Source organism: Pholcus phalangioides, unplaced genomic scaffold (genome assembly GCF_987345545.1).
Source record: "Pholcus phalangioides strain wild (caught in Gottingen) unplaced genomic scaffold, Ppha-v1.0 ptg000015l_1, whole genome shotgun sequence".
NCBI lineage: Eukaryota > Metazoa > Arthropoda > Arachnida > Araneae > Pholcidae > Pholcus > Pholcus phalangioides.
Genome location: NW_028301608.1, coordinates 105,413,140 through 105,424,610, shown reverse-complemented (window position 1 = coordinate 105,424,610; position 11,471 = coordinate 105,413,140).

Below are 11,471 nucleotides of genomic sequence, written 5' to 3'. Positions count from 1 at the left end.
CTCTCATTTATTAGTGAGAACCTACACTAGACACCAGCCGTCCATCTTCAACCTGTTGCTCGCGAGAATCATGGTGTTCCCCGAAGCATCAAGTGCGCTCAATTCTTGTGTCCAATTTCATTCTCGAGCACTATCAATCAAACGCCCTGTAAAAAATTGCATTCAAGGAAAATAATTAACTCAGATTTCAGACATATGCATGTCAAAGTTGCCTTAAAGGTTATTTTTTGTTTAATGATGGGCATAAAGGAAGTGCTTGTGACTCGAGGAAGGTTGAAGACCCCCACACACGAGGATAATGGGAATTTTTTTCTCTGGAAAGAAGGCAGTTACTTCTCTTTGCTCTTATTTTATGTGTTATCTTTGTACAGTTTTACCACTTCTACCACCACCACTACATTTAAAAAGTTCAGCTATTTTGAAAAATGTTTTTCAAATGTAAATGAATTATATCATTTCCCGCTGAACAAGTGTACAGTATCATATGACTGACTTGTCCGAACTGGTAGGTTCTTTCTGAAAGAAAAAGTAAAGCAATTTATAGATTTTTTTCAATTCTTAATTATCTGTAAATATCTTTTTGATACAACTCTATTTTAGGGCGTAACATTTCTCTATTGGAACATGACCTGAAGTCTTGCTTTGCTCGTATTGGAAAAAAAAAAAAAAATTAAGACGAAACGACTAAATACAGAGTAAAGTAAGTCGGAGTATACTGTATAAATGAATACTGCAAACTTGTTTGAATCCAGTTAAATTATAACCTCAAAGTATTTTTCCTTCACCTTCAGAACAACAATGCTATTTCAAATTTGGTCCGAAATGACCTTCCAAGCAAGGTTTGTTAAATCTAAGGAAAAAAAGTGTCTGCTAAATTTTTTAGAAGCCAAGTTTTGTTTTTAACTCTTTTCCAGGCCTTGTCAAACTTTTTCATGTTGAGCGGCATGCTTACGTAAATTCTAAAAATTTTGTGCTGTTCTCAAACTTCCATTTAGTAATCACGCATTGAAATAGTAATGCCATGATGACCTGACATTTGTCATGCCCTAAATATAAACTTCTAGAATAGCTATTGAGCTAGGTCCAGAGTCAACTTGGATAACAAGATTCTCGGTTAGTAAGACACCTTGAAAAAAAAAGTCTGTGCCAATCACAAGTAGATTTGTTTTCAAATGCAAATTGAAAAATTTACATTGTAGAAAGTACACTTGCATGAATACCAAGCAGGGATGAAATTCGGAAAGAAAATTCACATTCTTCCTCTGGGAATCAAACCACTTACCTCTTACTGTCCTGGCATTTTCTTGTGTGACACCATCTGGGGACTAATATTATTATGAGTTGTTGCGAGTTAAGAGGCTGTCTATGACACAGTCCCATTCAGCGTAAATACATCTAGGAAAGAAAAAGTCTGTCCTCTGTAGCTTAATGCCAGAGCACTCGGCCACACGGTGGTGGTTTGATTCCCCACAGAGAAAGTGAATTTTCTTTCTGAATTTCACCTTCGCTTAGTGTCCAGGCAATTTGTATAATTGGCAGAGTTTTTCATTGTCATTATTGTCATCATCCCGGAAGTTTAGGCATTAAAAATAGGTCGAAATAGGCAGGCAAAAAAAAAAACACTAAAAATATCTAAAATAGGCATGTAAAAAAAGGAATTTATAAATTATGGGAGGAAGAAAAAAAAAACAGTATTAAAGGTCCAAAAAAAAATTGATTGCACTTAATCTGTCTACTGTTTTAATTATGATTTATAATAACTTTATAATAACTGCACTATTATCCAAGTTAAATTTATTTCAAACCCAAATTCCTGTTTGTTCCAAAATAAAATGTTATTGGACTTTCAGGATCAAGTCGATTCCAGAGCAATCATTAACCGACGGGGAGCCTGTAGAGAAAATTATCTGTGTGGGCTCCTTCGAGTTATGAATGATTCTCGTTTATTTGTTGTATTATTTGGAACAATCATTTTATAGTTGAAACATAGCTACCCTGTTCTATTGTTGAAAAAAAATTAACTTTTTTTATATTACAAGTCATTCACATCTAACACCATCCAGTCAAAGCAAAGTTAATGCATGTCAACACCAAGTTTCCTATCTCTCAGATCACTTATTCACATTTAAATGTGGCTGGAAGGAAGGGGACTTTCTGATAATAATTGATACCGAGAGTTGGAAAATCTTAAAATGAACATTTTTGTTCTCAATGCTAAAAATATCCAAATTTTACAGATTATGGCCTCTGGAATTCACTAATAAACATAAACCAATTAAAATAGGTATTTATGGCAGGAAAATTTCAAAAAAGTTTGAAAATAGGCAAGGAAGGCATTTTTCCTGAACTTCCGGGCTCAAGTCATTATGTTCTGATGTCATATATACAACACTTATTATAATGACCATTGTTCTGTCGAAAACCAAAAGAAAAACATTTGGGACGTATTGGTTGTTATGAGTTGACTAGAGTCCATGCAATTTTTCTGTAGACAATATCTTAGATGTGAAATAGGTGAAAAGAATTGAAATCAAAGAGTATTAATTATATATATCATATTTATTTCTTTTTTTCAGTAGTTTCCAATATGCTCAAGGCATAGTCCAAACTAAGTTATTTTTTATAAAAAAATTTTATCTTACAATCCAGATTCAAGGTGAACCTTAGCATAATTCAGTCCTGTCTGTTGCCAAAGTCCCAACTGAAGGGAAGCAGGCAAATGTCCTGAGAACCTGACTTAAGGGATCACCTTTAATTCCTCCTTCAATATTGCCGTAAGAATATAAGAATGTATGCTTGCCTCAGCTGGCAAGTATGTAATTGTGGACCTGTCTGTCATTGTAAATCTTTTCATCTACTTCGTGAGAACCTATGTGATATTTTTTAATGATCTGTATAACTGAGCTGGTAATAATTGAACATGTGTGAATATTAACATAATTGAATATGTGAGCAAAGTAAGCATAAAGTTAAATGCAACACACTAGGTTTCGGAAAAAAAATAGGGATCCTATATACAGGGTGATTATAAAAAAACTATCCCGACATATGGGCCCCTAACTATCATACCATTCACAGAAACTGAATGAAATTCTGGCATAAGGTATTTTGATGTATGCGCTCAAGAATGATATGGAAAGCAGTGTCACTCTAACAGTTACGGTTACAGTGAGAAAATTTCGAAAATATCAAATGGCAACACCAAGTTTTTTGTATTGGAATGTGATCTCCATTGTGAAAAACCCTAAATAGCGTTCGAACGGCAACTGTAGCATGAAAATCACCGGCGGTAGATAGGCTAAAAGTGAGGACAACCAATAAGGACGGAGAAGCAGCATGAAATAAAGCATTTTATTATGTGTTTCACAAATTTTCCACATGACCTTGTGGAGGACTAATCAGGCTGGGATCTCAGCCGAAGAAACGGTGTGACGAATGAAACGAACATTAATGCTCTGGTGCATGGCAAAGTCCTTTTTACTTTTTCCTTGCCTAGCTCCGGGGATTTTCGTGCTACAGGTGCCATTTCAATGCTATTTAGTGTTTTTCAGTATGGAGATCGCATTCCAATACAAAAAACTTGGTGTTGCCATTTGATATTTTTGAAATTTTCTCACTGTAACCGTAACTGTTAGAGTGACACTGTTGTTTTCCATATCGTTCTTGAGCGCATACCTCAAAATACCTTATGCCAAAATTTCATTCAGTTTCTGTGAATGGTATGATAGTTAGGGGCCCATATGTCAGGATAGTTTTTTTTATAATCCCCCCCGTATATAAAATACAGAGAGCAGACAAGATTCAAATCAACAAATTCAATCGATTTCTAAATTCCATACATTGAAAATATTATCTGGCATCTGACTCAAATTTGCCGTAATGCAGTTAATTGTAATCTAGAAAGACATTGAAATATATTTTGAAACTTAATGTCGTTGACCCTGTTTTTTTGTTAGTTCACACACAAAGTCCCATAAAATTCGGGAAAAAATATTCCTGTGGAATGTTTTTGTTTTTTTTGAAAAATTTATGCTCATCTCAAAAAAATTTGTCTGCCACCTAAATTTTTCTTCGATTTTTACAAGCCCTGTCCATGACTGTGCAGATCACTTTTCATGGCTAAAATCATATTCTAGATACAAAAATGTCTTTGCATGTAAATGGCTCCAATAATTCATTATACAGATTGCTTGTGAGATGAATTCAAACTCCATTTTTTTTTACTATATACATGTGTATCGTACAGAAAATTCTCAATAGGAGAATAAGCTGGCGTTAAGTGTAAAGGAGATCCTTTTCAAATAGCTATATCTTCAGGGGGTAGCAAATTAATGTAGCAAAACCTCTCTATAATGACCATTCATAGGCAAGAAAGTTTTTTTGCTAAAGGGGAGGACACATTAATATACATAGACTCCTTGTTCCACGTGTCTAAAAAGTGTCCATTAACGGGAGCATGCGCGGAGATACGGGGGTGGGCAGTGTCAAAGGTGGAGTCGACTGATCTTATGTATATAAGAATTGACATCATCATGCCCCAGACTTTCAAGTCTATCTCTGCCTATGAATGGGAGATTCATTATTGGATGTTCCACACTTTATTCTTTCAGGCAGTAAGATGTCTACTATTACCAGCCTTGGAGATGCTATAGGTTAGTCTCATTATTACACGGAAGAAATAAAGTAAAAGTGCCATTTTAACAGTTGTAAAATGAAAACAACAACAAAGAAAAGAACTTGGCCGAAAATAAATTAAATGGTGAATAGTTTATATTCAAAATCAACTTTTAAAACTGTACGACATAGCTTCCATTATTTGACATAATTTTCAAATAATTTTGATAATATAAACGGTGTAATAAAACGCTCCTTCTCCATTTAAACACCTTTGAACGATAAGTACATATTTTTTTGTTATTTTCCAGTGTGAAATGGAGCTCCCACACTGAATTTCTGTACAATAGTAATAAACCAACATGTGCAGCACTGAGCACAAAAAATACACTTATTTAATAGGTTGACATTTAGAAAAACAAAACAAGACAGTACACTCAAAAACACTGAACAAACATTCAAACCAAAGCAGAGGGAAGAGATAGAGGACATCTAATACTTTTCAACACTGATACAAAACTTTTTTTTTTCAAATTCAATTACAGTAGATCCTCGATTATCCGATCCTCGTTCATCCGGAATCAGTTCCCTCGGTGATAAGGAAAAATCATGACTAAAGTCTGAAATTTCTACTACTTATACAAATGCTAGTGAAGGTAAAGAGATTTCACAAGTACAAACAAGCGACAATGATAATATCTGGTAAATGCTCTTGAGAAATTGTGAGCAGCAGCATTGTGACTCATCAGAAGTAATTTTGTTTATGGGTACAGCTGTAAAGCAGGGGATGGCCATATTGTATTCAAATCGGTTGAATGTTATTTAATTATATTTTGATGAATTAACTAATTATATTAACTGTTTAGATCGATAAAAATTTGAGTATTAGAAAATTGCACAATTTTCTGTTGAAGTCCTAATTGCATTGGATAATCGAGGTTTCACTGTAATTTTTTTCATTAAACCCCATAAAAAGAATGATTTTATTACTATTATGATTATATTTATTAGCAGTGAATTTTATTTATTGGCTTCAAAATCTGTGATTGTAATACTTGTAGATGCAAAAATTACAGTATTGCTATTTTCTAACTGAATTAGAACACGAGCATTTAATCCTCAATATAATTTTCTTTACAGAATTCAGCAATGGATATAATTGAATAATTATGAAGTTTCAACCAAGAACAGAAATTATGAATTGGCATTTTGTTTTAAGTGTTAAAAAAACAGCTATGGCTGACGACTTTTTAATGGAGTCTGTTTTCACGTGATAGACACAATGCTCAAAACTTTAACCAGTCATCTGGTTATGACGGCATAGGACATCATGCCATTTTTGGTCCGTTTCAATTTTGGAAACTAATTAGTAATTATTTCAATTATAATTTTTTGTTGTTGATTTAAAAACAGTTAAGAACATGAAGTCAGTTTCAATGTATTCATAAAATTTTTTTATCAGTAAAATATATTTTATTAGCTTCAAACTTTTAAAAAGGGCGAAATTAATTGGCCAGATGATTGGTTAAAGGAAAATGGAAAAAGTATGGTAAATATTGATTTTAACTATATTTTAGGTATAAAATGGTGAAATATCATAAGGTTAATTGAACCCAGGGCCGTCTTGAGAGCATAATGGGCCAGGTGATTTTTCTGAGGCCCTACCTGGCAAATTTTCGAAAAATTCAACTCATTTTTTTCTCAGGGCCCTCCCTCTTCCCTTGAAGTGCCCTATATGCATTGGCCCCCACATGCATTAAGACGGCACTGACTGAACTAGCCATATCCTCTCAGATACTTGAAAAAAATCTGTCTGCATACATTATTATAATACAACAGCACATAATCCTGTATCAATCACTTTTTTTTATGAATTTCAGTGATATTGGTCTTTGCAACTTATCTTGCGCCTGTATTAAGATTATCATACTTTTCTATACTTGACACGATAACTTCAATATTAAATGGAAATTGATTAAATATTGTACTAATGATTTTTTATATTTGTCTGTGTTAATCTAAAGTCTGTGTTAAATCCAAAAATTACTGTACTTAGGTGTTAAATTTTACTCGATACAGGAATCTTACACTGTGATTTTGCAAAAATAATCAAAGTTATAGATGTTTCATTAGAAAGTTAGAAAAAAATCAATTTAACATTTCTTTCATTGGTTGCAGTCAAGAGCAGTAAATAAATGATTATGACCATGGTAATACCTATTGTATAAGTTGATTTTTTTTTGTAGTCGTTGAATGCATTAGCCTTGAAAAATACCAATTAAAGCTTGTGTTATCAATGAAAGTTTATTAGATATATGAGGTCAAATATCTGTTGTAAGCTTATGTTTTTCTTTGTGACAAGATTTTTAGTAGGGCATATATTCTATAAATTCTAAAATTCATTCATCAGTTGCTGACTTTGCATTGTCAGCTTTTAGTGTTTAACATACATACATTTCTTAAGAATTTTTCTGCTGGAAAATTGGAGGTTTTCATGGCTAGCATCTAGTAAAGACTGAGTGAAATAAGCACGATTCTCTCAATGAAATTCATTTCAAAACATTTTACATGCTTACATTGGTAACAGATATCCTCTGTTGATATGGAGGAGTAGTCTATTTGTGATTTTCTCGGCTACCCAGCTGAATTATCTGGGTAAAGTGGTCCTATATCATGTCTCTTGATTTGATCTATGGGAGGGGGTCACCAAAACACGAGCTGTTTGGTGATAATTTTTCAGTCATGAGCATATACATAATCCACCCCAAAAAATTATGAGTGAAATTACATTAATGTTAAAATTAAGTTAATGAATTGCTTTACGGCAACGGCATAGGACTGTTGTTTCACGGAAGAAAGTCAACTGTGCATGCATGTCCATTGCTACTGACAGTAAAGTTCATGATGCAATAGGTGTGAGAATAATGTACTTATAGCCAACAGCCTATGTATGGATAATGGGAATGATAACCTGTGATGACCAGAAATTACTGCATCCTATGAGCTAGAGTTAATTTTAGCAAAGTGAATTGGAAGTCCCCTAGGAATGTAATTTGAACTTTTACAATCCTTGCATTGTTTTTAAAAATCTTGAATGTGTTGAATATAATTATTACTATATTTCACTAGTCAGGCTAATGCATTCAACACTACACATTTATACATATTAATAATGAAATGTTTTAAATTATGACACAAAATGAACACATTTTATTAGTATAATATATATACATGCCATTTTCTTATTAGCTGAATGTAATTCTAATCACCCATTAATAAATCACACGAAATTTGAGCGGACATAGAAAAAGAAGAAAAAAACTTTGCACTTGAACAACTGTTTGCTTTTTAAACAGTGTTACTTTTTTTTTTGCAGGCACTTCAATCACTTTTTAAAATCAAACTATTAAGCTAATATAGCATCGTGCAAGGGTTTTCTTTACTCTTTAGAGATAAGTGAAATATATTTTTTTTTACACTTTCTGGAGGAATATTTCAATCGAAAGTCTGGTTTGAGAATAGTCATTAATATATGATTGAGAATTCCTATCTTTACTTGAAATTTTACTGCTAATTATATCGTTAGTTTCAAGTAAGCAAATGGAGATTAAAAACTATCAGTATGTATTCGAAAACCTAGCGCTGCTGAGAAATGCATTATACTTTTGTAGAGTTTGAGGGGAACAAAATGAAACAAACTAATGTTTATACTAAGCCAGGGTACATATAATCCCATCAATGTACAGTCATACAACATCATTTAACATATTGCACAATTTTTCAATTTTTTTTTTATAGTTTTATTAAAAAAGTGCTTTCATACACACACACATACACACTCTGCTTAAATAGTATGTGCACCACAAAATCAAAATTAATACATATACATCAAAGAAATGTTTTGTTCATTTTTTGAACACGTTTTCAAATGTTTAGCAACACTAACTTGGTTATTAAAACTGACAAGTTACTTGGGTAATTTTTTTTCTTTACATTCATGTTTCAAATTTTTCTACCTCATGTTCATGTAACTTGGAATCAAAGAAATTTATATTACAAGAGCTCTATACAATTGCGTCATATATCTTTTTTTTCATCATTTGTTTGAGATTTTTTTTTCCATTTTTATAATCAGAAGAAAATTTTACCTATAACTAAGAAGGCACATGGGTAATCACGGGTACAATAAATTTTAAATTTCACAAAATTGCAAAATTCTGAAATTTTTTATTTCAGAGATAAAACTCAATGATTTTTTTGAAAGACTTGTTTTTTTTCTTCTTCTTTTAAAGCAGATGCAATTTTGTTCATTGAGCATTTGAAATATTTGGAGGGAACTACAAATACTCTTCTGTAATTGAATTATTCCAATGACTACCTTTCACTTACATTGAATTTTTGGGCTAGGATAAGCATAATGCTATGTGATAGAATTAAGTGGAAATTATGAAGAAACTCCTAATGAAAATAGTTATTTTAATACTGGATGAACAGGAAAAAAATTAGAAATATTTAAAAAAGCATGTACTGTATGTTAAAATTATAAATTTCTGTTAGAAATTTTGAAATACTGAATGGATTTTGTCAAAATATTCTCAGATTTTAGTTTGGCTGACATATACTACTGAAGTTCTATATAACTAACTTCTTGTATAACAAAATTTTCACCAAAATATGCTTACACTTTTGCTATTTCACTCCTGCATTGAAACTAAATTTCAATAAATAACATTTCTCTCCCCCTGAACCTTAGACTAAATATAGTGGAACCTCAAGACACCTATGGGACCAAAAGTTGTGGGAACGTCTGTTAATAAGAGTAAAGCTAGTGAAATATATTGAACCCCTATTCCACAGGATTTAAAGTGTCTTAACAGGGAGCTTGTTATGGGAGGTTCCCCTGCACAAAGTTCAAATATTTTCTGTAGCTTAAATAATTTTCAATTTAGTGATGATTCATAGCAAGATTTCATTTGCGATAAAAAAAATCAAGGAAAGAAATTTCAAAAAGCTATTCTGTCTGTGAAAATATTGAGGCATTTGCAGCATCAATGACTAATTTGGAAAAGGAAAGGTCATATTTATTTCAATGAATATAAAGATAACCCAGAAATAAAATTCTATAGAGTAATGTATTTTAGCTCTCTGAATTCCCATGCAATAAGAAATACTGCTCTAGTAACTATTATGCTTATATAATTGAATTACATGCCAAATGTGTTAAATTAATTCCTATATTGTGGTGTAAACATGATTTTTTTAAAACTAAGTTTCAAAATTTTAAATCTCATTGCCTCAGGATATTCTATTTTCCTTTATCAGGTTAGCTTCATACTTGCTCTATTAGTAGGCCTACGTGCAGTTTTTTTAAATGACAATTTCCATTTTCTCTTGGATTGGATTTCGGCTATTAATAGCTAAAGAACCCATAAGGTCAAATTTTATCAATTTCTGCAAAGTATGAACTACATTTCTTAGTTTGCATTTCATGTTGAATGTTTCAGACTTTAGTGGCTGAAAAACTTATAATAATTGTATTCTATATCTCTGCCAATCTGTTGTTCTTTGACTACTCAATGTCTAAGATTAATCACATTTAAAAAAATAAATTTGATTATTCACACATTTTTCAAGTAAATCAAAATATGCATGTTAATTTAACACAAGTTACTCTAACCTGAAAGACTTTTAATTTACTTGTGAGACACCTTTTATTGTACAGCATGAGTTATTCCAACCTGAAAGACTTTTTGTTTATTTTACTTATATTGGAATACCTTGTGTTATATAAAGAGTTATTCCTAAGCTGAAAAACTCATTTTATTTCTATTACGACACCTTGTGTTGTACAACACAAGTTATTCTATGCTGAAAGACTTATCCATGCATGAATTAACAAACTCTCATTAGAGATTTGATTATCTTTATAGAACCATACCTGTTATGCTCGTCATCATGAATTTACAAAGTCAAACTAGTGTCTGACCATGAACCCAGTACAAGATAAAAAAATAAGAGTAGCGCCTATGGAAATTGTAGAACATATATATAACTGGAGGAAATACTATTTTCAGGATTTGGTAAGTATCAAAGATTAAGTTAAAGAATGATATTTTTAGATTTATATTAAAACAATGCAGTAGAAATGCACAATGTTTTGATGAGTATTAGTTGTACATTATGAATAACTAAATGTTTCCATCAAAATAACTTTCGTTGCTGGGAATAAGGCCACAAGATAGCAAGGGAGAGCAAATTTGTTTTCATTCAAGATTTTGTAATTTTCACTTTCATAATTCCTATATAAATAATTTAACAGCTCAAACTTTTCAGCATTAAAATATTTTGCTAATGCTTGTAAATAAACTGCTCATAGTATTTCCCATGTCCAGTTATATTGCCATAATTAAGACTAATTAATCAATGTGCCTAGCATGCTATATGAACTACCCCATTAGGAATTAATATTTTTTTTCCCACTGTTTTATACGTGCAGTTTAATTTGATCTAAAACAAGTATTTTTATCACTTATACATAGCAAGAATGGAAGATTACTTTAACTCTATTTTCCTGCAAAAATTATGTTGTATTCCCATGATAATAAAAACACTTCATATATTAGTGTTCTCCTTGTACATTTCTCTCAATATATATATATAGGTTATTGTAATACAATCCCGTTTAGTTTATAATGAAAAATCAAAGTATAAACATTAAAATAGAAAAAAAATTCATTAATGAAGCATAAACTAACCATTTTTCACGTATTGAATAAGCTTTTAAGCATGATATAATAATACAATCTCTCTATAGAATGATCGTTTTCGGAAAGCTGATAGGTAACACTAAGAAATCA